Raw genomic sequence first — 24,499 nt, forward strand, 5'->3', positions numbered from 1 at the left:
AACGCTTCCCTATTCACTTTTAAGTCCAACTTGTGCGAACATATATGACTAGTCTTGACTTCACTGCTGGCTTTTTATACGATGTGCATTAGAGTCCGAATAACATCTAGAGTTTTGAGACGAAACCAATTGATTCAATGTATTTCTGTGCTCCACGTTGCATTGATAGAGAATAAATGTATACGATTTCAAAATAGCCTGAATGTATTATACGGGGTGATGATTTTTACATTTTACGGAATTTTTGAAATTCGCCTATGGCAGATATAGGATAATTCTTGTCCTTTAGCTGGATTATTCGAAGAGGCAGACATTACTAACAACAGAAATTGAAACAGATATTCAACTAATTAACAAAGATTCACTAATAACTCTTTTTAATTTCTTTACGGTGCATATTGCAATTTACGAATTTTAGCCCGTGAATTTGCAAGACATCATCCACTTGAAGTGAATTTCCAGGATGACACCAGTTGCGAGAAATTATTTTCCAAAGTGTGAGGAAAATACATGGCCGTTCCATTTACTTTTGTGCTTCAATGCATAAATTAGCCTTTTGTTCAAAGAATAAGTGGAACATTGCATTTTTATGGCGAGTTTGATGGCACATATATCTAAACTGGTGTCATTCTGGGAATTCATTCCAAGTCGATACGCCTTGCAATCTCACCAGCTACCGTCGTAAATTGGCATATGTACCGTGAAATAATTAATAAGAAGTCCATTAGTTAACTTTTGCCAATTAGTTGAAGATGTGTTTCGATGTCTCGTGCAAGTAATGTTCGCCTCTACAAATAATCCAGCTCACGGACTATAATTATGTTATCTGCAACAGACGATTTTTAAAAAAAAATCCGTATAACTTAAAAATTATCACCCCGCATATGTCTTGGTCCAGCGTAATGCAGTCTGACGTACACCTTTCTCTAAGAAAAAAGAAAAATGAAAAAAAAAAGGAGAGAAGGAATCTCGTCGGTTCTCCATTGAGCGCGCACAGCTACAAAGCAAAGAAGGGGGATGCGAACCCTCGTCCCCAGTTTCGGAGACTTCCTTGCACCAGGAGTTCAGAGGGCGCGACACAACAGAGCTGAAACCAGGAAAAGCTGATGCACCCAATATAACTTTGTAAGCTCTGTCCGGATCCGTTTCTTTTGACAAAGGCTATACTATAGGCACGTCACGACAGCAGATTGTAGAGATAAAGAGTGTGCCGCAGAAATTGAGTGACAATAATGACTGCGACAAACTATCGTGCAGTACTGGGCGAATTGTATAAGTGAGAACGTTCCCCCTTTTCCCTAACGCAGATTAACAGAGAGATCGGCGAGAGCTTATATGCGCTCTGACTTATCCGACAATAAAATCCCCCTCTTTGTACAAGTGAAAGTGCACTCTCAAGTACAAGTAAAATAGCCTAACGAGGAAGTGATGACACAGGCACTCGCACGCGCAAACATTTGGGCACAACAGAGGAAACGTTGGTGACAACAAACGAGAAATATTGTGAGCGATTGCATATACGTAATAACAAGGATGAATCAATGCACGTTTCATATTTCAAGTTCATGTTACGGCAAGCTTCAAGGAAAGAGGTGATTATCCCGCGTTTTTATTTTCCTCATTTCCTTTTCTCGGTTTACGAAAAACTTCAAGATTCAACGAAACGCAATACACGAAGACAGGCGTCGAAGACAAATCGACAAATTTCGGCCGCGCTGCGCAGTGCGATCGACTGCTCCAGGCGCGACGGATGTAAGTTCGGAGACGCAAAACGAAAAAAAAAAAAAAAAAAAAAAGTTCGAGCATTAGCGAACGTGCCCGTGCACGCGAAAGCACGCGCCTGTAAGAATGAAACCTGCGAGGAATCCTATTACGGGTCCCACAATGCCAGACTGGTCCCGGAGAAGCGAGAGACGATCCGAAAGGCATAATCTGCGAGAGGAGAGAGAGCGCCGGAGTACGACAGGTCCTGACCCCGCGCGATAAATGCTTACCCCCCCTCCAGTGCCCGTGGGGAAGAACTATCATTCTTCGTTTTCTAGTCCAGCTCGCCGCCGCCGAGCAGCCAGAAGAATTCCCCAGTCCCCTCGCCCATTCCCTTCGGCAGCAACGGGACGACACACGCTGCAAAGCTCGGAATGGGCGGCGGATAACGGACGGCCTCCTTGAATAAGGAATGCCTGCGGGTCTCGACGCACGCGCACGAACACACGCACGCACGCGTTCGAGCACGTATACACTACGCACACGGACCCGCGCACGCATGCGCAAACAAGAAAAGCAGACACAGACACCCGCTTCGCTGCTCAACGAACGGCTATACGAGAAGCTGCAAGGCCGGCAGCTATACCGACCGAGCCACACGCCAAAAGCGACGGGGATCGACTGCCGACGTCGGTGAGACCAGGCCCAACTTCGTTGTGTCGGTGGCCTGCGCGGCCGGCGCGCTCATAAAAGCGTAATGGTGGTGGTGGTGCTCGCTGCTTTTTCGGAGCGAGAACGGCGGGCACGCGCGTGCGTGTACGGACGATGCTCGGTGTTGCAGCAGCTTCCGGCGCGGACCTATCAATTGTAGCTTTCGGCGCCGCGCGCAGCCACGACGCCGTTCATTAATGAAGACGGCCCCGAATAGACGAAGATATATGTGACGCGCTGGCCCGCGGATGCTACTGCGTTATTTAAAGGCAGATCAAAGGAACGCGAGTCGTGATACGCGGTCTGTGCCAAGTGGAGAAGCTAAGATTATGGGCGCATAGCTCACATGCGATCTTACACTCGGTTGGCAGCGGTCAGGGAGGGAGAGGGGGGGGGGGGGGGGCTGTGTGCGGCCTTCAACGTGGAGCCTCTAAAGAAAGGTTGGGAGACATATAGCGACCGAGAGCTCGACATCGCTGGCCCACCCGTGTTACATGCAGCCATGTGCAGTGCCAAAGAGCATCATGCAGGACAATCAGCATAAGCAGCATTGCTGCTAGTGTTAACGCTTTTGACGGGTATAGGAGCAAACGCCAACAAATAGGTCGCATACAAAGGTGCAAAGGCGAGTTTTCAGATAGCCGTAAGCGATGGAAGGGCAATGAACGTAAGATAAGGGAACACCTTGGACACATTCGGGCTTAGCGATGTTAAGAATCGCGAACCGATACAACCAGTAGTGGTTCCAAGACCGGTGCTTAATTATCGAATTCGTGGCTTTTAACAGCCAGAGTTATAATACGTTTTCTTTCAATGTTACGCGGTATAACGCTGGTGCGAGAAAATTACGACGTTCAGAAACTGAAATTATTTGTGCATACCTTCATTGCTCGTATACGTCCTTCGAGCACTCTAGTACACACACAAAACGTAAAGCTAACACCAAAACCTCCTCTTCCACAGCGATCGCCTCTCGTGAACTGCAAAACCGCGCTGAGCCTTCGGGATTGTCTACAGCAGCCAGCAATAGCGGCCAGCGATCGCCAGGGTGGGCATGACACTGAATTGTGTGCGGGCAACAGAAATAAAGCTCGTCCGGCACCACCGACGCAGCCGGATCCGAAAGCGCCGGCGATAACTCATCCCTCGCAATACTTCCCAAGCCACGCTCACCGCTCACGAGGAAGCCAGCGGAAGACAAAACGAGAAAGAAAACAAACGCAAACAGCCCCCGAGAAGACGCCTCCGCGGGCGCGAAAGACGGCAAAGCCAAACGGACAAGCGCGGGAGAGCTATACCGAGCCAATCAAGAAGCAGTGCCACAGTCGCGCAGGCGAAGCGTGAAGAAAGCTACACTTCCACGCGCACTTGGAGAAAACCGAGCAACAAGACGACTAAAGCAAGATGGAAGAAGCACGCACTTGCCGGGACGCCGAAGAAGAGGGAGAAACAACAAACAACCAGATACTACACGAGGCGAGGAAGAAGCGAAGACAAAGCATCGCACCGAGAGAAGGAACGTTTGTGTTCAGCGCACCGCAGCAAAACTCGGGTAGCGAGGAAAACCAAAGGAAGAAACAAGGAAAGAAAGAAGACGATAGCCCTGAAACAGCGCCGCTGCGACTCGACCGGAACGAAAGCAGAAAATGAGCAACGACAAGAGGAGGCTCGCGGCGGCAGATGGAGAGGAGAGAGCCCGGGACGACGCACCGAGTGTTACCGCCGCCGCCCATCTTCGGCCAAGCAGGAAGAAGCGAAACTGGAGCTGCAGCGTACACACACTGTGCGTGCATCAGAAAGGGTCGGGGGAGAGCAATCGATGAAGCGCGGCAAATAATCAGGCGGCCGCTCTTGCGCGAAGAAGACAATCGACGTAAAGACACGGCAAACAAACGCCGCCGCCGCATCGACACAGCCGCCGCTTCGGGTTTATGTATATACTACGCGCTATAGCATGCGACGTGCGCGCTGGGCCAGCGAAGAGGACGAAGAGAAGCCGCCGGCGCCCGATGCCAGGTCAAAGGTCGCCCTCTCGAAATAAAAGTGCACCACCGACCCGCCACGTATAACCCACATACGGCGCGGATTTATGTGCTGGTTGTATTCGCCGAGTACAACTCCGATGGAGGGGGGGGGGGGGGGGGGGGGTTCTAGAAACGGGCATTGCTTAACTGCCTCACCTGACGGTGGAAGACCCAACTTTACCACAGACCAACAAAGGAGAGAAAGAAGGGAAATATTATATACAAAAGCACAACATAGCTATGTACGCTATATTACTGAACAGAGAGGAGATAAGTGCAAAAACAAAAACGCGGCTGATTGACACATATGCGCGATAAGCACAATGTTCACGTTAGCGCAGATCAATGCAGAATGCAAAAAAAAAAACAAAAAAAAAAGTGTGTTCTCTCAGCTCCTCCTTCAACGACTCCTGTCCATTTTCCCTTTCTGTCCTCTCAGTACCCTTCTGTGTGTATTTCTCCATTTCACTCTCTTTTTTTCCTCCCAATTTCTTTCACCCTTTCCGCTCCCTGTACCGCTGTGCTGAGATAGTCAGCCATTCACTGGGTTCCGAAGCTCTTTTCGTTTGATTTCTGCTAATGGCGATGATGAATGGCGGCACAGGAATGCAAAGAGGGCGAGTGCTAGAAAAATAAAGAGAAGGAGGCAGTCAGGGCTCTTCCACCGTCGTTTATTTCGCGGACATGTAAGCACTCGAAGCTCAAACGGTATGAACATCTGGGTCCTCATTCGTACTGAATAGTGCCAGATCCTCGTGTGTATTGCTTTGCCCGCAAGACTTCTATTTCTCCTTTGCGTTCCTCTTCTTGCGTCATCTAAATGATGACGCGTAAATTAGGGCGCACATCAAGCGCAGAAATAATTAGGTGACACTGAAGGTTAAAGGGCAGCAATCTGTTATCATGGTGAGCGCATGGAGGCGAGCAACAGGTTTCAAATCAGGGAGCGCGCTTGACGAAACGTTTTGAACTCGTGGTACTCCATTTGTAACCATACTCCGTTCGTTTCTCTCCAAGAATGCCACAACAATGCGTGAGTTATTAAGATGAAAAACGAGCTTCCGATCCGGCGTTGCGAGCAGGCATCAAGGGGAAACGGAGAGAAACGGCTGCAAGCGCATTCCCGGCATTCATTTTTTTACAAGTGTGACAGCGTGCATAGGCATTTGAAGTTTCATAGAATTCACCTTGTTGACGTTATCATTTATCCACGGAAATGACTATAGAGTCCTTGTACATGCAGTTCGGTGCATACCTGACAGGGCACTCGGACTGCGCGCAGATGGGTTTACAGAGATCGCGCACACGTGCTCACTCGCCACACCAAATAGGTGTCTGAGCTACACCAGCCGAGTTATCAATTTCAGCACCGAAGCGAAGGAGCTTATCAGGGTGAAATGAAGGGGCCAAGATAGATTCGATAGAGGTAGATTCAATATAAAAGAACGGAGAGAGAGAGAGAGAGAAGAGAGAGGGAGAGAAGATCGAGTAGCTGATAAACTTCTCGCGAGCACTTTCTGCGAACCGTACTAGAGCGCGTCTACGCACTTATACAAGACCTCCAACAGGAACACTGCATGGCAAAGACTTCGGGTCAAAATAACCGAAAAACAGATGTGCGGTCCCCACGGAAAGCCACACTGGCGCGTTCAACGCCGCGTTTGCAAAACGCTTGCCTGAACCGAAGAAGAAGCGTCGCAAAGCGCTACCACCTCCTTCTCCCCACCTTGCATGCCCCGAGGGTCCTAATTAGCCCGGACTCGGATCGGAACTCAAAAAGGAGGGGATGGGGGATAGAGACAGATGCGTAATTTCGTTTATCCCCCAGTGAGCGAGCTCCCTTCTACTCTCCCGCGGGCACAAAGCCTAGCTAGAATGCTCGACGGGTCGCGTCCTTCTGCAGAAAGGAGACGGCGCGGAGACTAATTACCAGCTTTAATCGATTGTCCGGCTAACTGGGCCGTGATTGGGTCTCATGCGCGGCCCTTTCATTTGTGCATGCGGAGAAGGGAGTCCGGGGCCGATGGGTCGATGGCTGTCGCCCTGACGTGTACCGGCCCGTGGCCGACGTCACTGATGCTGGAAGGAACAAGACGCCTCTCACACAAAGCAGGAGACAATGTTGCATACAATTCCGCATGCGATGTGACGCATATACCGAAAAGTCGCAGAAACAACTGCATTCAAGAAGTTTTCAAATAACTTCTGCAGGCTCCAACAAATTCCAACAGCCCCGTTAGCCATCTTTCAGTCGCGCAGCGCACCACCCGTCTACTCCTGTCGGAAACTTGAAAGATGCGGTTGTTGGTACGAACACGTAGACGGCGAGTCGCACTGAAGTTTCCCATGCAGAGCGGTCAACCTCGCTCCAGAAATGTCAGTGTCAGTGTTGTCATCAATGCTCCCCTTGCAGATTATCCTCAGCGTTCTGGAGCGCAGCTCTAATTCCTGCGGCGAGCGTCGGCGTTGTGCCTCGCAACCTAGCGAGCGAACACAGAGCGCAGCGGGAGATGAAGGACGGCGACAGCGAAGAGGGCGCGAGGAGGCAGGCGGAGGAGGAGCGTGAAGCGTTACTATGAGGCGGAAGGCGGGGGAGGGTATGGCGAAAGCGTGAGAAGAAGAGCGCAGTGCCGCGCAAGACGGGCTTTGCGGCGACGATGGCTACGAGATAGCGCCAGAGTAGCACGCGTCTGCTGCATGGAAACAAAGCGCTGCATGAGCGGAGGTCTGTCTGCGGCGGCTGCTGTGAATAGCGCCCACGCGTCACCCACGCGCTGCCTCTCGCGATCTCCCGATTAGCGAGGCAGTCGCGCCACACTTCGCTCCGTTTGCAACGCGCACCGCACGACAGATTGTCCGCGCCAGCCAATATATCGTGAAATGAAAACACGCATAGAGCTGTGCGCAAATTTCGCATTAGGAAATCGTAATCGTCGACGAATTTTTCGTATTCAGACATTATCGAAAAGTTTTTCCACTTATACGGCTTTCTTCGTTAGTGAAATCCTTGCACTGGCCCTCATCGTCCGCATCGACTTAAGCCAAAAATAGGGCTACAAGAAAAGAAGAGGTTGCGCATATACGCTCATCTGCCTACGCAACAGTATGCTATAATGAGTCAAGTTCGTCGCGCGCGGGTGTAGTTTCAATTACCCATTGCATAGCAAGCGATCTATACGGTACCGTTACAAAGCTTTCACGACTAGAGCGCATTCTCTGGCGAAGTACCTTCTGTTCAGCCTAATGGAAGCGGCTGGAGAAAAATGAGAAAGGTAAGGGGAAAAAAAGGACAAGTACACACAGAGAGAGAGAGAGAGAGAGAGAGAGAGAGAGAGAGAGAAACGTGCACCTGTCGATCGTGCCACAAGTTCAGAACGCGCTGAACGATAAGAGATTCTCCCATGTACAGCAACCCAAATAAGGCAAACGACATGCGTATACGCAAGCCTTCCCATGCGCCCACATGTAGCGACGCGACGACATTACTTTGCAAAGTTGGCAGCGGGCGCTTGCCTTGAGGCGAGCTAGATTTCCGCTGCCCGCCGTTCGATCGGCAACCGGAGAGCCTTCCCCACCGCGCGCAGCTTCGGGGGGTCCACACCTCTTTTGGTTTACGACGGGACGCACCGTAAGGCCCATTTCCGCGCACCAGCTGCGCGCGATCCCACAGCGCCTGCCTCGAAAGCATGCAAGCTCCAAAAAACCCTTCGCCAGCGCGCAAGCTAAGACTTCTGCGCGCACGGTATATACGAGTATGCGGTATCCAAGGCAAGACGCAGTCGCCATCTTTCTCTGCCGGATCCAATGGGTAAAAAAAAATGGCGCCGCGCTCCTGAGAGCAAACCTGGCGGCGACATCTGTTCCCATTCTCGAAGCAGGAACGCCGCGAAACCGCCGCACACAGTATGCGAAATGGAAGCTGTCGAAAGCGGGAGCTTCCAGCCACAGGTGCTCAATGGTGCAAGCGAGTACGCCATGTATAAGCAGAGCACTTGCTCTACGAGGATCTGTAACCACCCCTCCGTGCAATATGAAAGGTTGCCTTCAGTAGGTCTTAGCGTGTAAACACACTTCTCGCACGCATGAATAAAACCAACTGAAGCTAAAACATTCCGCAAGAAAGTCATTCGCTGTCCCTCTCATACTTATCAGGATCGTATATTAAGGGAAAGAACACCCTTGCCAAAACAACAGCGCGTTACGACATGTATGGATGCAAACATTGGCAATAAGCTGCTCTGACAGACTAAGTCTTGGTTCGGCATGGAACCAAGTTAACTTGCCGTAGTTGTCACGCAAACCTTACAAGAAAAACCTCTTTTAGCTGGAATGACCACTTATATTACGAATAATTTTTCCATATATGCGTTAATATGCGTTGTTCAACTAAAAATAGGGAAATTTTTACGGCGACGACTAACTCGGCACTGGTGAGGGCATGTAGCAGCAGAAATTCAGTGGCGATATAGCGCAAAAGGCGAGAGAAATGCGTGAGCATTACGTCGCCCCTCTTTGAGGTCCCGCATCCATGATTTAAATCGCGTTCACCACATTATAAACTGTTGTTCATTACGACACACATGCTGTCTCTTTGAACAGCGAAGTGCGACTGGCAGTGCACCAGAGCAGACCACCTCACCTACACTACACGCTCTTCTAAGCTCTATCATGCCCTATCTACCTCTACCACGTGACCGGCTTGCTACATTTCACACACGTACACTTTGAAACTCCCAATGCTCACGAATTAAAGAGGACATGCACAGGGGTCTCTCGGCGGCAGTCGGCATTGCTCAAGAGTTTCTCGATTGGTCGCTCTCTGACGTGACGAGGCTCTGTCACCGGCGCGACGACGGAAACGGTGATAGAGCAGCGCGACATTCAGCTAAATACTCACTCCTCTGAAAGAACAGCGGAAAAATGCGGGAGAAATGCGTGGAGCTTTTCTGTCGGTTTGTTTGACAATACAAACGCGGTGATAAGGACGCACGCGGCATAATCTTGATGAAGTCACCGGAACAGCGATGGATGTAGAAAGAAAAAACATCAAAGTGCAATCAAGTGTTCCTGGCCCATTCAAGCGTTTTTGATGCGCACCGGGACGGCTCCGGTATACGCCTGACAAGACACCGCGCGCCCGTTGTCCTTTCGCGAATGCGTTGGGCCGCGGTGACATGCGGCCACTTGCGCACCTTAACAACCAACAACGACCACCCAAACAGCATTCATCAGTCGCGAGGAGGAGACCTCTCGCGGTGCAGGGTGTCACTCATTTCCCCGCCCCAATGCAAGCAAGCAAGTCGGCAGCTGCGGCGATGGCATATTGCTTGCTGCTCGCACACACGACCCGGAAGTCCCGGAGAACGGCACAAGCGTCCCACCGCTTGCATAAGAAATGAACTTTATTTTGAAGTCGGTTCGAGAGAAGCGTTGGCGTTCAGCTGGCGCCACAATGAATGGCGAAGTCAGCTGGATCTCTCTTTCTGAAGCCGCCGCCGCTTCAAGAGAGGCGCGTCGGAACACCTCGGCGGCGTTGGTCCGAAGCGGTCGTGTGCGCATATACTGAAGCCATCGGGAAAGGGCCTGCTGCAAGCCTCAAAAGTGTATTGCTACCGAGGACCGCCACAGCAGCCGCTTATATAGCGCGGATCGCGGCAAGTCTATTTTGTTGCTCCGTTGGCCGCGCACATCAAAAGCGGCCAAGGAGTAGGCGGAAGTTCCAGGCTGGTCCGGTTATAGAAGCTCGGCGAATACTACGAGTGTGACACAAGGGACTATTATTCTACGAATGCCATTTTGACACAAAACTCAAAAGCCACGAAAGAAACAAAGAAGCACTGCGTGCCGTCCTTCCATACGCTTCGAGTCGTCGCTCTAATAGACCGCGGCGTCCAATATGCGTGCACGCATATTCCTCCACGCATCGGCCGTGATTGCCGGCGTTGAATAAAACGGCCGCATGGCGAAACCCGACATGAAGCGCAACCTCCGCATAAGCACGGTCGGTGCGCGCCTTACCTCAGGGAGCGTTACTCCGGCGGAGAGGGCATCGGGATCGCGCCGACGCCCTCTTCAAAGCTCCTAGAGACGGAAACCGCGTCACAATGGGCCCAAATGGAGCGCCGGCAGAATCGGCCGTCCCGACCGGTCAGCCTCACGCCGCCGCCACTGTACAGCCACACGCCACTTTTCTTCATCGTCCATACGTTGCGCAAGCGCGATGCCGGCGGCGGCTAGAACGCGAAAGCATAATATAAAAGGGACGGTGAATCAAAGGAGATAGAGAAACGGCTCCTCCTTGCACGAACGAGACAGGGTTACTGGCGAGAGCGAGCGAGCGAGCGCGCTATAAAGAAAGTGCCAAGTGACGGGCGTCGGACAGGGCAACGAATAAGCCAAAAGGCGGAAGCGAAAACTCGAGAAAGCGGTTTATACGCGAACGAGAGAGCGTGTCCGGCCGGAATGGTCGGACGGGGGCGTACGCTCCCATTATATCGCAGAAAAGGAAACGCGAAGAGAAGGGAGTGGGCGAGCGGTGTCCAAAGAAGAACGGCCGCGCGAAATATTAAAAAATAATAATAATGATAAGCACAAGGAAAGGGGCGCCACAGGGGTATATAGATGGATATTTCTCCGCGCCTCTTTAGCGCGGGCGCCACCCTCAGAGCTCCATTAACGCTTCGCATATGAGAGATGCAGCGGGCTCTCCATCGCGCGAACCAATTGACACGGCGAGGCGACGAGACCGCGAGACTCACGACGTCCGCAAATAAAATGTGGGGCCGGCCCAGCGAAATCACCGCGGCGATACAGGAATGACCAACTATACAGAGCGATTCGTGAGTCCAATTTCGACACATTCTGCGGCCCATTGCGGGCGCGGTTGTCAAGTCCGAAATCGTGAAGCGAAACAACGTTTCTGCGCCCCGGCTATAGCCGACCACCTAGGGCGCCGCGACAAAGCCACGGCGGCCGCGTAGTGTCCAATACTGTATATATCTTGGGCTATACCTCTATCCTTTAAAACCCTGCGAATTGCACGCAACCTCGTGTTAAGAAAAATTGCGGTGTCGCAATATCATCCTAAAATAACACAGGCATTGGGTAGCTATGCGCTTTGTTCAATACATGTATATCTATACAGGATCCATACGCGGAGGTGACAAAACACATTTTCGCAACTGGCTCTCGCTTCACGCTTGCAAAAATCACCATGCATGTTATTCAGTTGCATCTCGGCAGATTTGCTATTGAAGGCAAAGAAAAGGCAATGGAAAGACAACATACCTTCCAAAGCGAAAACCGTATAAGAAAGAAAGAAAGAAAGAAAGAAAGAAAGAAAGAAAGAAAGAAAGAAAGAAAGATAGATAGATAGATAGATAGAAAATGGGCATCCGTCCGTTATTGGCACACAGGGTGCTGGCACACTCGACACTACCGGTGTTCTTCTGCACCCCAGCTCCTTGAAACCACACCCCCCTAAACAGCACAAGGCGACGCCCAAAATAACAAAAGATACGCGCGACTTGAGCGGTTGCGCCAGGCGCGGAGACAGAGCGAGCCCATACATCTCAATAGGGGACGCGTGATTGACACCTTGCGCAACCACCTTCCTTCCAGAGCATTGTTTTCAATGACACCGTCAGCATTCCCGGGTGACGTCACGGCCCCTCCAAAGGAAATTTAGAAACGGGCATGCACATACTTACGCTCCCATTTGGGGGTCTGAAAACTGCATTTAAATTTATTTATTTGGCGTTTTATTCTTATTACCCCCTCATAAGATAGTGGAGATAAACAAATGCTAACTAGACCAAACTGTAAAGTTGATTCGCGTACCAGAACTTCTTCGCGTGCTCATCAACCTCTGTGTCTTTCCTTTCTTTCATCTTTCTGTTACCGCAAATATCAGGAATGAAATAAATGGAAAGAGCGGGGAATATATACGCCCCTCGATATATCGTCGCCATGGCCGTGAGTGGCGCTAGCTAACGCTCACAGGCTAGCTCTAGTCATCATCACCAACAGCCTATTGTTATGTACAGTGCAGGACGTAGGCCTCTCCCAGCGATCTCCAATCACCCGTGTCCAGCGCTGATTCGAAGTTGTGCCTGCAAATTTCCCAAGTTGATCCCACTACCTAGATCTAGAACACATATAAAAACACCCAAAAATCAGGCGGGAAGACGGCCGCCGCGGCAGCCGAATAGTACAGCCACGCATGCGTCATGTAGATGCGGGTTCGGCTCCCACATGCAGAAAACCGTCTTTTAATTCGTCCACTTTCATTTTTCCCTTTACTTTCACATGTCAATTGAACGTAAGAATAATTTCCCCCACACTTTCCGTGGCTTCACTGTCAGTCGGCTTCGTGTGGCTCTAAACCCCGTATGTTGCATCACAAGAAGGCAAGAAAGAGGCAACCTCCGCCAGTGACTCTACACAAATTATGCAGTGGCATAGCGGGAGCAAAAAAAATCTCCAAAAAGCACAAACGAAACGCCCTTTTCGAAATAACCACTTCGAACGCGCTCTATACTACAGGCACAACGGCGCGACGAGGCTACAGCGGAGAGGGTCTTTATTCGGATACACGGAGTAGAAGACGAGCGGTAGATTTCGCCGCGTCCGCCGCGCCCCGCCCCGTGATGCGAGCGCCGAGGGTCTCCTGCGGACAATGCTTGCCCAAGACCTTGACGCCGGGGAGATGGAGGATGAGGGGGCTGGTGATGCTTGGGATCACAAAACGGATCGCACGACAAGGGGGTGAGCAAGCCAAGCCGACGACCGCTTCGCCGTGTGAAAGGGTCGGGGCAAAGAAAGAAAGAAAGCGGAGATAGAAACGGGGAAGACTTGAACGTCGGAGGAGCTCCCACGACAGCCAACTAAGGGAGAAAAATAACAGATAAGGAGGGAATGGCGTACTATGAAACAGAGAGAGAGAGAGAGAAATAAAAAGAAAGGAACGAAAGGAAGAAAGAGAACAGCGGCGCGCAAACAAGGTGTTTAACCACCAGGGGAACCAAAGGCTGCGCTTCAGTGCTGAATAAGGCAAACAAAGAAACACTTCAATATATATGAAAAATGCTTAAAAGCGAACACAAAAGATTTGCACGACAAATTTTCCCCGGTTAGCTAGCAGTTGATGGTTCAGAATAAAGGGAGCGACGCGACAAGTCGTCGAAACGCGGTTCTCGTTTTCATCCCTCACTTATTTAGTTGTGCCGTTCCATCTATGCATAGTACTCCTTTTATCGACCTGTCAGCGGGATAGACCAATCCCGAGCTGTCAGTCTGTCGGATGAATTGATCAGCTGTCGTGGAAACGGACTGACAGAGAGAAAAGTAGAGACCTGCGCCGGCACTATTCTGGTCGTATGAGAGGATAACATAGATAATAATCTCGCCGCGCATAATTGAATTTCAGGCACGAATACTCTACAACCAACACAAGCACCTGGTGTGCAGCGCACAACGCGACGATGTAGTCCCGTAGTTTGAAGTATAGTTGTTTTTCTGCATCGACTTGAACGAGGGGAGAGAGGAGATCAGGCAAGAAAATAATAAAAGGAACCGGAGACGTCCTGGAAACACTTCCACAGCCAAGTCGTAAGTTAACATTCTCGTTCAATTCATTTGCAGCTTTGCCTTCGCTGAGTGCATTAACGCGAACGATTTTTTTTTTTTTTTTGACACAATGTGTGCTGTACGTGTCTCAGACAATGCGTGGCGTCGTTCCAGTTTACAGTTATATTACAGTTACAGTGCGTGAGTTCGTGCGTGTATGTCCTCACTCAGCGTTTTCAGACTCTAAGCCCGTTCTTCAAAAAGACAGTCAAAGAGACGCAATTACATTCCCGACATACGAGACGGTTCACCCACCCGGTAAGTCAAGTTATGGCAGCTCAAGTAAAATGGTAAAAGAAAGAAAGAAAGAAAGAAAGAAAGAAAGAAAGAAAGAAAGAAGAAAGAAAGAAAGAAAGAAAGAAAGAAAGAAAGAAAGAAAGACAATTAGGCAGCAAACGTGGACAGCTTCATTATAAAGACTACGCTCCAGGAGACCTGTATAGCACTAAGAACAATATAAAAGACAGCCACGGCTGTTTTAACCTCGAAACTACCCGCGAAGCGATTGAGAACGGGTGGGGCGCAGACAATGATTTTTTTCCCCTCTCCTTTTAATATTTCACAGCAGAGAAGCTTTGTATCGGCGCTTTCAGAAATATAGGAACGTCTCGCCGCGCGAGCGATTGGGCAGAGCGTGACAAAGGCAAACGAAACAAGCCAAGCCAATTGTGCAAGTTCCGCTTTTCCCAAAACAGGGTCTGAGAAAAAAAAAAAAAAAAAAGAAACCTACATACTGGCCCCTTGTCTTCTACTATACAATGCGCGTGTGCAACCTGACGTAATGTTCATGCCTGAGTGGCTGAGCAGACGGCATGTACCACCGTCCACTACGGCATCTCGATTATCCCAGCTGCAGCTTCGAAGCGTAAAACGACATAACTATTACAATGACAAGCATGCGTGAGTGCGTGCGTACTTCTATGTGTGTAAATAAAAAAAAAAGTCGTTAGTTCCGTACGTGTGAGTGGGCAATATATGAGGAACTGTATGTGTGTACGTGCGTACTCACACGCACGCACGCACGCACACGCTGTTACTTATCTGTACTAAACAATACGTTCGACTGAACGAAACGAGTTTCTTTTGCGTACACATTACGTCCGAAAATCGATTAAACTAACCACGTACGACTACGAAAGTATATCCGATTCTAGGCCAACTGCTTCTTAAACTGGATGATATATACTTTACGCATATGATCGAGCTGGCAGTGACGATAACACTCGCGCAGCCTTTAAATATAATGACGCTGTTGGAGCATCACAAAGCGCGTAAAAGTTTAGTCATCCCAAGCAACGCCTCCCTCCTACCCACCCCCTTTCTCTTTTCATAATGGAGTAACGGAGGAGCCTATACGAAAACATCAAATACCTCAAAACCCTCAAAACCATCGGCGCAACGGAAGCACAAGAGAGACGCAACTTCGACACAAACCGGCATTCGTCGGAATGATGCCCGATTGTATACCAAAAGACCATCCATCGCGCTGATTTCCCTTAGCGCAAGCTTTGGCCTTTGCCGAGAGGACAGAGGAAGCCGGACGCGAGTATTCACGACGCAATACTAGGTCATTACATTATGCGTCAGCGAGAGCCCAAGAGCGGTCACGTATACGGGGAGAACGACGGGAAGCCGTTACAGCGCCACGCTGCGCCGGCAAGGGCAACTTCGAAATCACGCCACGTGCGCACTCCGTTTCACAATAAACGAGCACGTCGCTCGAATGGAAGCTTATACGAGGACTGTTCGTTCCGCGCGTAAATAAACGAGAAAAAAAATTACGTTCCGTTGCTTTACGTGCATAAACCCCGATCAGCTGATTATGAGGCACGTCGTAGTGGAAGACTGCGGTTAAATTTTGACCACCGGGGTTTCTCTAACGAGCAACCAATGTATACGGTGCACGAGCGCTCTTCCATTTTCGCAAGTAAGCGGGCACATTTTGAACGAATACGAAAAGAAAGGCACGGGACCATTTTATTCATATAGGAAACAAAATTCAGATAAAGAAGCAACGAAGGTGTGCTGAAAACACCGCGCGCAAGCGGAAGGTATAGTTCCTTTATACAGTGGTGTCTGCTACAAATAAACTTAGGTAACGAGACGTGGTTATAATTTGTCGTTCTGACAGTCTTTTTTTTTTTTTTTTTCATTTTTTAAGTGTGCGAATATTAACCGACTACACCAGATATATTGTTCTTTTAGGTATGCCCTACCACACAAGACTTTAACTACGCTTGACAGTCAGTGAACCATGGCTCCCACATGAGGGCACACCCGTTGTTTACACAAACGTGCAGCCGGTTGGTTGATGTCAGTGAATTGCGGTTTTCTCCACTCCGTGCGCTATGTATAATTAGGAAGCAGCGTGCACGTATAGATAAACTTCGCTGCCCTAAAACGAAGGTCACGATGCGCTGTTCGCTTACCTGCGTGCAGGGTTCCCACCCCTCCCGGGAAATTGCCGCGGCGCGGGGTCCTCCGCAGGCCCCCCTTCTCTGCGCCAAGAGAGACGATGAGAAAACGAAATAACGATGAGCACAGCGCTCGGTGACAGGGGTATAAGTGCAAGAGAAAGAACAAAAGCACGGCCCGCACACGCAACATACGAGGTGTGACACAAAAAAGCGAGACTAAGAGTGTAGCTTGAAAAAAGAGTGGAGTTGGCAACAACTGTTTTGCTGACGTCATCCCACACGCCTCCTCTTATTCATGCGGCCAGTTTCGACTTAACCGATCACGCCAGTTTGGAGTGCTGTGTCATTGAGTGAGCACGTGCAACTGCATTCTGCCGTAAAAATGTTTAATGCAAAAACCGAACAGCGAATCAACATCAAGTTTCTTCTGAAACTAAAATCAGCCACGGAAACATTTCAAATGTTAACCGAGGCTTATGGAGATGAAACTTTGTCTCGTGCACCAATCACCAGCAAAACGTGGCTCGGACAGTGGCACAAAGCGCTCCAATAAAAACAGTCCTCTGCTGGCAGCTTCTTCGAGAGATAGAAACCGTCAGATGCGAATTTAAATCTATTTTCGAGCGACCACGTTTGCCCCGCCGCAAGGCACTAATGCACCGGTAATACTAAAGAACTGGGCCGCTGTACTGTATTAGGAAGTAGGAAGGCTTGCGAAAATGAGGTTAAGCCAACGAACGATAAGCACAAGGAGGCCTTCCCACACATACAGTCGAACCCGGATATATCGAACCCACATATAACGAATCATTGTGCATAACGAACGGCAGTAAAATCCTCTTGAATTTTTTTTGTATAGAATTAGTACTTTATATATCGAATCACCTATACATGGAACTTTTTTTGTGATCCCCTTCAGATTCGATATATCCGGGTTAGACTGTATAACTCACCAAGATGGCCGAGCTTCCGATAGGTGGCACTGTTAAAGCTGAGACAAGCGTTTTTAAAGCTTGAACGATGCGGCGGAACCGAAGTTCGCAGGAATGACGTCCCCGTGTCCGTTGAAAACTTGATTACGATTCTAGGCCGAAGTACACCACCTTGGTTAAGTCCGACCAAGTGGGTGGAGAAGCGTACTTTCGAGTTTTGCATATCGTCCTTTACTGCCGCATAAGGAGTTGAAGTCAGCTTAAGCATTGAGTCGGCGAAAAAGACAGCCGAGGAGAGAAATACACTTCTACTGCTGGAAAGGGAGAGAGGTCAGCCTGAAGCACATGTTTCTGACTTGCTACTCCACATTGAGGCAAGGGGGAAATGGGACATACAAGGAATATAAGAGGATGATGATGGTATAAAGGGTGAAGATATGACCGCGAACATGATATCACACACACGCGCGGTAACAACGATTTAGGCTAATGGAGAGTAGCCAACATTGTATCCACCACCTGCACTGCTGTTTTAGCGAATGGCGAATCATTAAAAAAATTATGGGGTTTTACGTGCTAGAACCACCATCTGATTATGAGGCACGCCGCAGTGAGGAACACCGGATTAATTTGGACCACCTTGGGGTTCTCTAACGTGCACTTAAATTTAAGTACACAGGTGTTTTCTGCATTTCGCCCCATCGAAATGCGGCCGCCGTGGCCGGGATTCGATCCCGCGACCTCGTGCTTAGCCGCCCAACCGCATAACCACTAAGCAACCACGGCGGGTTAATGCCGAATCATCGTGCAGCGCAGCTCTTTTGCTATGCCGCAAGTCCACATGGGCCGCAGAGGAAACGGTTACCGACTAGTGTGCGTTGCTCTTATCGCACTTCAAGTAGTTTTTAAGACTACTGCGAATATAAGAACGCCAGTGTTAGAATGTGTCACGAAAGGAGGCTTTCGATGAGAGCAAACAAAGCAAACAGCCGCCTCAAGCGACGTGAGATAGCAACCCAAAGAAAATTTCCCACGGGCCAACGACAATGAAGAAATGGTGGGGGCATCAAAGGTTCTGTCATGCATTTCCAGAACCTAGTGGAAGGTTTTGCAGAATAGCGACCCTACAGAATCTGACAGGCAGACACCGCGGACATGTACCTAGCTGTCGTTATTTTGTCTCGGGACATCGTAAACCAACCCGGGCCAAGACGCTGCCGCGTGCATTCGCATTTCGTGACATGTCGACGCACAAGAAAAATGCGAACAGGAGCACACCTACAGTTACCCGACCAGCTTTGCCAACTGTGCGAAGCTTACTGCGGAAAAATATTCGTCACTGTCAGCTGTTTCTTTTGTTATTTCGTTTTTACAGGTTTCCTGCAACACCGGTATGGTGACGCGAATTAGTCATCCTACGCAGGTGCAAGAACTTCAACACCTGTAGCAAGTTGTAAAGAGCTAGTGGCTCGATTACATTATCGCTGACACCAACTGATTGACGTTACCGATCCATTTCGAAACTATACAGGATCGCCTCTACTTAAGCTTTATTAAGCACACTTGATTGAAGACAGCATGGTCAGGTGCGAGGGTAAGAGCTAAGTAGTATAGTAATTGGTTATTTATTTAAATAAATAAATAAATAGATAAATAAAGGAAGGAAAATTGGTGCTGACCGCAGTAACTGTCTAGCGCAGTCTGCCGTCACCTGATCAGCGGTCAGCAGTGAAGCGGAGGAGTAAAATGACAAGGAAAGAGGATAGAGTAAATGGTAACTATTTATAGATGTACAACATAGCGACTAGGTAAACATATCTATAGTTCGCTTGTGCAGTGACTCAGAGCTAAGTACAGGATGGTGTGGTTTCCAGCATGCGGCACCCGCAGCCTCACGGTTGCCCTTTTGCGTTGCCCGTGCCTTTAAAACAAAACTACAACCAAAGGCACAGAGAGGGCGGCACGCACGCACTTGTGTCGTTTCATCATTCAGTCTGCTAATCAGGCCGTCGATCGAATTTCCTCGCGGTCCCGGTATAGTATAAGTGTCCGCTGAGCGCTGCTCTCGCTTGCTCCTCGCAAGACGCGAGAGCGGCGGCATGGCCCGACCGCAGCTCACGACAGGCCGATCGGGGCGCTACGAGAGAGACGTCGGGTTATCGCCGAGGTGATCCCCCATTTGGCCAGGCGGACGCTTCTTCCATGAACGGCGCTCACACATCGAGACGAGTTGACCCAATGGCTGGGCAAGGCGCGTTCATCACCGCCGCGAGCACTATAGTCGACAGAGGCGCCGCAAACGGGCTCCAATAAACACCCATTGTCGACGGCTCGACGAAAAAGAAAGCAATTGAAAGCACAGGGGAAGCCCTTATTCGCGGCGAGATCACCGCAAGCTAGACTATATAGGGAGGCAGGTATAGAATAGGGGCCATCGGGATTTACACGAAAAAAAACAAGTCGTTAGGACACGACGCGGAAGAATATATAAACGGCAACGCGGCGTCAGCGCACACATTATGACGTACCGCACGCGGAGCTCAATGCGCGACCGCAAATCGCGCAGCGGAACACAAAGGCGCGTTTATACAGCGCGCCCAACACTTGATGCCACGTCTGTGCAAAAAAATAAAAATAAAATAAATAAAATAATACTAATAAATAAATAAAATAAAAAAATAAAAGAAAAAATGAAAGAAAAAAAAAGGAAAAACGAGAGCGCGGAACGTTGAGTAGCTGCAGAGATCCGACGCGGAAGCATAGAAAACCGACGGCGTGACGTCAGTTGTACGCGTTCGCAGGTGTGCCGCGAGGACTATGTAAAAGGAGTGCGAAAGGTAAAGCGGAGGTATATCGCGAGTCATGGCGGCAGCCGCGCGATGAGATTTCCGCTTTGCGGAAGACGACTCACTCACAGCTGTCAGCGTGAGTTAGTTTCGAAAGGCCTGGAACTATACGTACAGCTCGCGCTGCGCGAGCGCTTCCTGGGTTGCCCAATTATGGGAACACGCGGCGAACCGTGAACACGCCAAAGTGCGCACTGCATGACCACCGAGTGGCACGAGGACGCTACAACAACAAAGGCGGTGGCATATTCCTGTTTGCCGCAGAAAAAAAAAATCATCGTTACCTGAAGAAATAATAATAAGATTCCCTAAGTGTTGTTCAACCAAGACCGGCTCAAATTCTGTATAGCATGGATTCAGCTTCATTCTTAGTATATACAGCGGCAAACAAACGATCATACATAAAGAATGATATACGACTTGGCTGCGGCTTGTTGAGAACTCATTCAGTTGTGCTGGCCTGGCGTTGCTGCATGGTTACGTTCGATACTGAAAAAAGCACAAGACAAGCACGAGTGAGCTGGCGACACGGCGCTTTTGTCGTCTGTTCACTCATCCATTTGTTTTGCGCTGTTTCAATCAATACACATGGATGAATCTTTTGGTGCACTTAGAGGTTTGATTCTTTGCTGGTTGGCACACAATATGCCGCGAGAATGGCAAAAGACTTCGATGAGTCTACGTATAAGAGGGAAAAGAATCTTGGCGCTACGAGGTGTCTGGATCATCCTCAAGGACTTCTCACACTAGAGCAGACAATAGTCTGGCCGACAGCGGCGACCGTCTTCACCCTGTAGACACTGACTTGCTGCTATATGAGTAGCTAGCTGAGTCCAGGATTCGACTCCCCAGTCAACAGAGCATACGCCTCGTACCTCTCGTCGCTTATTACGAATTAACGGTAGCCGAACGATGGCACGCCATGTGCCTGACCGGCTAGCTACACAATGTGTGTCAATCCGGAAAGTTATGACAGTTTTTCACGCCGAGCAGGGCTGATGCATGGCGGCGCCAAGCAGGCACAATGGCTATACATAGAGCGGAGTCTAAACTGCGCATGCGCGTAGCGGCATGTGTGGGTGAGGCATTACAGGGGTAATAGATAGCTAAACGAAGTACCTTTTTTCACCTCGGTCGTAATTCGTAATGGAACATATACCATCGAGCAACGTAATTTTTACAAACTAGGAACTGTCTACGCTATATTTTACACAGACGTAATCAATCGCTCGCCTGTCACTCCTAGTCGTTAAAAGAAAGTAAGCCATGCTATACGAAGCGTATATGAATGTAACCTTTCTTTGAGTAACGTGAGTTGAAAAACGACGGTCTCTCACCGCCTATAGCTTTCCTCGCCGCTTAGATTTAAAGCCAAGCTCTTTCGAAATAGACAGCGTATCGACCCATCCGAACATGTGACGCAACTAAGGACACGTGTCTAAGACGCCGGGCTCTGTTTTTCGGAGTCTTGATGTGGAACTTAAGACGTGTTCTTAACGAAGAACTTAGCACAGCATGCATTAAACACTCACTATGCGCGGTTTAGATAAATGGTAGGCCGGTCGCATAAACTAGACGGCGCTGCACCCCAGTTGGAACGCACTTGCCTGCATTGCGTGCCCTGCGAAACTGCGTGCGAAACTGCGTGCACTGACGAAAATACACTATGTTTACAAACGGACGTTGATAACTACAGTGACTTGAACCTGCTTCGAATGATTGAACACGTTGTTTCGGTTTTTTTCTTTTTTTTTTTTTTACATATGAATACGAGGATGAATGTGGTTGCAGAGGAAAAGGATGGCGACTGTGGAGCAAGAAGAGGAAGAAGAAAGAGTTGCGGGAATGAATTGCAACGCACCGACTCTAAGCGAAATCACGACACGAAGACAAACGACCCGGCCGCTCTTTATTTGTGGAAGCATCCAACAAGGGCGCGCAGTACGGGCGCAGGTGTGCAATCATATATATACTAGCGTACGCCTTAAACAAAGCGCGCGAACAGGCGTTTACACACAGTCGCGTGCGTAATGAGAAAATCAGCGGGTGAGAAGAAACGAGGAACAGCGAAGAAAGACGTATCGCGCAGGCGGGCAAGGCTTAGGGTAAGTATAGTACACACATGCAGGCCCCTCGGAACCCGTCCACGCCATCCATCGCGCGCGCGGCCAGACACCATAGGTGCGCGCACGAGGCGAGCACCGACAGCGAAAGTAGGCCAGCGCGCTAGCGAGCGGCTTACCACGATGGACCTTGCCTCCCCCGCAACATCGCGTCGGCCCACAATCACCATCGCCGCAGCATGCAGCAGCAGCAGCAACAACAGCAACTGCGCGTTCGTATACACGGTGGGCGGTGCGAATGCGGTGCACCCACAGAGAGTAGTACAGCGGTCGAGGAAAAAAAAGAAAAAAGAAAACGACGACGTGCGTACTATCTACGTTTAATGACGGGGTTCAACTCGGTGGCAGGTCCCTCTCGCGAATCGTCCGATGCGGCGGCACCGCGCCGACGTCGCCGCCTAGCGCGCAAGGGGCGCGAGATGCAAGAGCTGGCTCGCGTGCAGCGATTTACGCACTCATCGAGAGCCACGCATGCAGCGGTCCGTGAAATCGCGCGCCCACAATATGAGGAACGCTCGAGCGGGGCTGCATCTACGCGCGCCGCACCGTTTTGGGCCGTCACGAGAGCGCGAACCTCTCGAGTGCGGCTTGTGGAGCGTGAAAATATCGAGGCGCAAGGTGTGCGCTGAAGAGTTTGAAAAACCTTCGTCGCTATTAAAGCACGCCTTCTCGAACACAGCTCCACTTTAACAGCTGAGAAGGCACCATATATACGCCTTCTTTCTCACTTAATAGCACACAAAGAATTACACTATATATACTGCGACAGGCGCAGCGGGCGTCCGCATAAAGGAAAAAAAAAAAAAAAAAAAAAAAAAAAAAAAACGAGAGTTGATTGGTTTTTTTGGTTCTGCTGCTTTATGGCAATATTGATATAAGGTAGTGAAAAAAAAATGAAAGGTCGGCATTGTAATTTCCTCGGCTATCGGCGGATATTGTAACGGTCCCGCAACAGTTAATACTGAATTGGGCAGGAAGGTGCAGGAAGAAACTCACAAAAGAAAAAAAGAAGAAGAAGAAGAAAAGGAGGGGTGAATACTAAAGCGCAAGGAAACATAAGTGCAATAAAATAGATACAATATTTGTAACCAAATAAATGGGGATGCTCGATGAGTCTATTAGTGCTTTACTGTGGACGAATTCGGAAGGGTCTACTCATGACTGTTTTCATGACAGTTGTGGACCGCATCCGATGTGTTTCTGCTCGCCCGCTGGAAAGCGGAATTATATATATATATATATATATATATATATATATATACTGTCGTTGGTCCTACGACAACCCAGAACGCAGATAAGCTGACGCAGAGGCGAACTCGTTACGGTGTGATCAGCTCACACCGACAACGAAGATTTTCGACATTTTACTACCATGACTGCCTACCACGACCACAAGATTGCAAAAAAAAAAAAGAGGTAAATTTACTGCTATTTACAACATAGGAGAAGCCACAAAGTCACTGCAGTATCCAGCCAAGATGCGCCGAAGAGGTCTCGCATTATCCTAATAGGTTGTTGTTTTATTGCGATAGCAAATATATGCGAATTTTGGATGTAGGCGTCACCGTAAGGTTCCGTATATATTTGTATAACCTGACCAAACGTCATCGTCTTTTTCAGTACCGCGACATTGTTGTGACCAATGACACTTCTTGAGAGAGAAAGAGAGAACAAGAAGGGAAATGGAGGGAGGTCAACCAGACGAGCGTCCAGGTTCGCTAAGTCCCTAAATACACTGGTGGTAACTAGTAGAACAGGCGCACAAGATATCGCCAAATAGCAACAAAGTAAGGGAGCTCGCTGCATTCTGCTACGAAAGGAACGCGTCTTGCAGTTCATGGCGGCAGAAACGCTGCGCCGGTCAGCGACTATTGCAAGGACGCACTGTTAGGGATTCACAGAAATTTCGCCCACGTCGACAGTAAAATTTGGACGGTACTGATGTTCCCGGCGCGTCCAGGTCGCCGGGCCAGGTCACAGTCAAACGCGCGGCCTGGCATTCCGATAGCATAACTTAGCTCGCTTCGTCACAGATGCCGCCAACCAGCCGATAGCTGAAATTTCCCTAAACACGAACCGACCGCGAGTTTTTATTACAATGCTGCCAGATGCCTT

The 24,499-nt window shown here is 49.5% G+C and overlaps 1 protein-coding gene across 6 annotated transcripts in view; it reads right to left on the reverse strand.

The window, feature by feature from the left end:
- LOC119460676 (plexin-A4-like) overlaps positions 1-24,499 on the reverse strand; it is a 356,289-nt gene that overhangs the window by 164,304 nt on the left and 167,486 nt on the right. For 3 of the 6 annotated variants that reach the window (XM_037721722.2, XM_049672063.1, XM_049672067.1), the window contains one exon: positions 16,496-16,564. The exons of 2 other annotated variants lie outside the window; for them this stretch is intronic. The gene's annotated coding sequence lies outside the window, so the exon portion shown is untranslated. The remainder of the gene's footprint in view (positions 1-16,495; positions 16,565-24,499) is intronic. One more of the 6 variants, XM_049672064.1, reaches the window with a different exon arrangement.

Source organism: Dermacentor silvarum, chromosome 8 (genome assembly GCF_013339745.2).
Source record: "Dermacentor silvarum isolate Dsil-2018 chromosome 8, BIME_Dsil_1.4, whole genome shotgun sequence".
NCBI classification, from domain to species: Eukaryota; Metazoa; Arthropoda; class Arachnida; order Ixodida; family Ixodidae; genus Dermacentor; species Dermacentor silvarum.